Source organism: Herpailurus yagouaroundi, unplaced genomic scaffold, assembly GCF_014898765.1.
Source record: "Herpailurus yagouaroundi ecotype Mexico unplaced genomic scaffold, PumYag 139, whole genome shotgun sequence".
Classification (NCBI taxonomy): Eukaryota; Metazoa; Chordata; class Mammalia; order Carnivora; family Felidae; genus Herpailurus; species Herpailurus yagouaroundi.
The window spans coordinates 58,861,159-58,865,428 of record NW_024412394.1 but is presented as its reverse complement, the minus strand read 5'-3'; positions in this window follow the sequence as shown (position 1 = coordinate 58,865,428).

Genomic DNA, 4,270 nt, shown 5'->3' with positions numbered 1-4,270 from the left:
TAGTACTTCAGGGGAGGAAAAAAGAAAAGAACTTTTGTCAAGAGCCAACTTTGTGTTAAACAATGTCTGGATGCTTCATTTCATTAAATCTTCACAAGAACTGTGTAAGATAGAGAGTATCCCTGTTTACCAGTGGGGAAACCATCATTGGGAAAAATGAGGTTTGGAGAGGGTGGTGACTAGTGGGAGTTACACAGGTAGGAAGTGATAGGACTAGACTGGGCCCTAATCTGCCTGATTCCTCCAGAAAAGTGAGCATGTGAGGGCTGGTGAGAAAAACTCAAGTGGCTCTGTTCTCCTGGCCTATCCATCTCCCAGCTTTCTCCAAGAGGAAGAGTTATGCCCCAGGGACATGTATGGACACAGGGTCTCTCACAAAGGTAGTGGACCCCAGAGGCTGCTCTACTCACCTCCCTTCCCCCATCCTTTATCTCCATCACTGCGCTCATTCCTCTTGCCCCAAACTGTCAAATGCGTTGGCACATACCCTCTCTCTCCCTGTTGTACCATGTTCTCACCCCGTGAGAGGTTTCTTCTTTCTGTCCCACACCAAAATATGGGGATGTCATAAAGATCCTTATAATAAAGCAGGAGATGTACATTTAAGGGCCCAAACTAGGCACAGCTTCAAGATCTGCAGAATCCAGGGCCTGGCATTTCCAAGCAGCTGGATCCCTGGATGAGGATGGGAAGGGGGAGGGAATGATGAGTGAGAATGCTGAATTGGGGGTCAGAATTGGGGGACCCTTCACCTTAGGAAAGGGCAGTAGAAAAAGCAAAAGGAGACAGAGAAGAAGGGAGAGAATGATTCTTATCCAGGGAAAATTGTATGATTATAGAGAAGCTTTTAGAAACTAGATTTGACTGTGTAAAATTAGTGCTGACAAAAAATTCATGCTGGCAAAATGACAGTCATTTTAAAATTTCTTATGACTTGCAGCTAATTACCATGCAGCACAGTAACAATTGCGTATTGCATTAAGTACACATCAAAGTAACTTTGGTACATTTTATTTCATTAAAATAATAAAATTCTTAACTCTCTCTATACTCAAGTATTTTTTATGTTTTCATTTAAATTCCAGTTAGTTAACACACAGTGTAATATTAGTGAAGGGTGTAGAGTACAGTGATTCAACAATTGTGCATATTACTCAGTGCTCATCAAGACAAGTGTGCTCTTCATCCCCATCACGTATCTCCCCCATCCCCCACCAACCTCCCCTCTGGGAAGCATCAGTTTGTTTTCTGGAGTTCAGAGTCTGTTCCTTGGTTTGCCCTCTCTTCCCCCCCCCCCTCCCTTTACTCATTTGTTTTGCTTCTTAAATTCCACATGAGCAAAACCATATGGTATTTGTCTTTCTCTGACTGACTTATTTCACTTAGCATAATATGCTGTAGTTCCATCCATGTCATGGCAAATGGCAAGATTTCATTCTTTGTTATGGCTGAGCAATATTCTATTGTATACATATACACCACTTCTTCTTCATTCATTCATCTATTGATGGGCAGTTGGACTGTTTCCATAATTTAGCTATTGTAGATAATGCTTCTATAAACATCAGGCTACTTTTATCCCTTTGAATTAGTATTTTTGTATTCCTTGGGTAAATAGCTAGAAGTGTGACTGCTGGATGGTAGGGTAGTTCTATTTTTAACTTTTGAGGAAACTCCATACTGTTGTCCAGAGTGGCTATGCCAGTCTGCATTCCTAGTAATGGAGGGAGAGTTCACCAATATCTGTTGTCTATTGCGTTTTTGATTTTAGGCATTCTGACAGGTATAAGGTCATATCTCATTGTAGCTTTCATTTGCATTTCCCTGGTGATGAGTGATGTTGAGCATTTTTTATGTGTCTGCCAGCCATCTGTATATCTTACTTGGAAAAACATCTATTCACCTCTTCTGCCCACTTTTTAATTGGATTATTCATTTTTTGAGTGTTGAGTTTTATAAGTTCTTTATATATTTTGCATACTAACCCTTTATCAGATATGTCATTTGCAAATATCATCTCCCATTCATAGGTTGCTTTTTAGTATTATTGATTCTTTATTTTTTATTTTGATAAAGTCCCAATAGTTTATTTTTGCTTTTGTTTCTCTTGCCTCAGAAGACATATCTAGAAAGAAGTTTCTATGGCCAATGTCAAAGAAGTTACTGCCTGTGTGCTCTTCTAGGATTTTTATGGTTTCATGTATCACACTTAGGTCTTTAATCCATTTTGAATTTATTTTTGTGTATAGTGTAATCAAGTGGCCCAGTTTCATTATTTTGCATGTTGCTGTCCAGTTTTCCCAACACAATTCATTGAAGAGACTGTCTTTTTCCCACTGGATATTCCTTCCTGTTTTGTCAAAGGTTAATTGACCATGTAGTTGTGGGTTCATTTCTGGGCTTTCTATTTGGTTCCTTTGACCTGTGTCCATCTTGGTGCCAGTACCATACTGTTTTGATTGTTACAGCTTTGTAATATAACTTGAAGTCTGGTATTGTGATGTTTCCAACTTTGCTTTTCTATTTCAAGTTTGCTTTGGCTATTCAGGGTTTTTTGTGGTTCTAGACAAATTTTAGGATTATTTGTTCTAGTTCTGTGAAAAATGCTGGTGATCTATATATTCAAGTCTAAGAGAATTGCTCACGAATCCAAATATTTGGCATGATCATCCATTACAATAAATTTACACATACGATAGTGTGTTTATTTTGTGACTCTAACATTCTGAGAGACCTAGATGGAAATCATGCTTCCCAAGAAGTTTTATCCTTAGGGATTTATATAAAGCATGTAAAACACTGGCAAAGCTTTTGCCACACTGAACTCTAGTCACATACATTTAGCAGCTCATTGCCACAATTTTAAAGCATGTAATATGAGTACTATTGGGTTGCAAAGCCATCAAATACAGGAAGTCTCATCAACTAGTTCCCACTTTGTCCTAAATGTACCTGATGTCCCAAGCCTTCTAAAAAAGTTGAGCTACTCATTTTACAATCCTCTGATCACTCAAGTTCATTAAGATGGTAGTTTGGGGTTTTTTAAGCCTATAAACTTGCAAATAAACTGGCATAAAAATGCCTTTTAATATTAAATTTTTTTAATAAATTCATGTATTGAAGCTCTTTTTAAAGTCCAGGTGAATATTTTCCTCCAACAAAATTATTCATAAATTTAAAAGAAAGGCTGCACTCTTTGGTGGAGATTATTTCATAGAACACATATGAAAACAACATCTTTTCAAATAGAAAATGGCATAAAATTATTTACTACTAAAGCATTTCATTGTATAAATTTTACCTAAAATATTTTATATTTTCAAAATCTAGAAGGGAATTTATACAGTTTGTTCTTTATATAGAGCTTCTATATGAGATATGTGTAATTTTCTCCAAGTGTTTCTTGATTCTTTTCAAGCAGCAATGATCATGATAAGCTATTAACCCAATGTCCCAGAGGCTCTTGGGAGCAGTTTGGGCTCCTAACAAGAAGGGAACATTTCAGGGGAAGTGTGTCTATTGTTCACCATCTTTTCAGTAGAGGTCAAAGACCAACCACACAGCTTTGGAAGCCAACAGAAATAGGTTTAATTTTTGGCCCTACCACTCATTATCAGGGTGAACTGAGTAATGTCCTTGTCCTCTTAGTGTCAGTAGTCCCATTTGCAAAATGAAGGTAATAGTAGTATCTGCCATGAATGTGACTATAAGAATTAAGTGAGATAATATATATAAGGAGCTAAGTACAATATATGGCACATTATACATATTCTATACATTTGCTTATTATTATAATTGACACTTCACTTCTCTGTGTTTTCATGAAAATCTAGGCAGTAATTTTAAATTTGGGGTCTATTTCTGTACATACGATATTGGACCCTCTTCAGCCATTGGAAATGCTTGTTTTTAACATGTACCTTATATTTATTTTTTCTCACTAGAGTCACAGGTGTGTTTGTAAATATGACTACACATGCGTGTATTTGTAAATATCCATTTAAATCATGCAGACACTAAGCTTGGTCTCTTCACTGACTCATAAATACCTTGATAATTTCACATTAGGGGTGCCTGGGTGGCCCAGTTGAGTATCCAACTCTTGATTTCAGCTCAGGTCGTGATCTCACAGTTCATCAGTTTGAGCCCCATGTCAGCTTTTGTGCTGACAGCACAGAGACTGCTTGGGATTCTCTGTCTCCCTCTCTCTCTGCTCCTCCCCCACATGCACTCTCTCTCTCTCTCTCTCTCTCTCTCTCTCTCTCTCTCT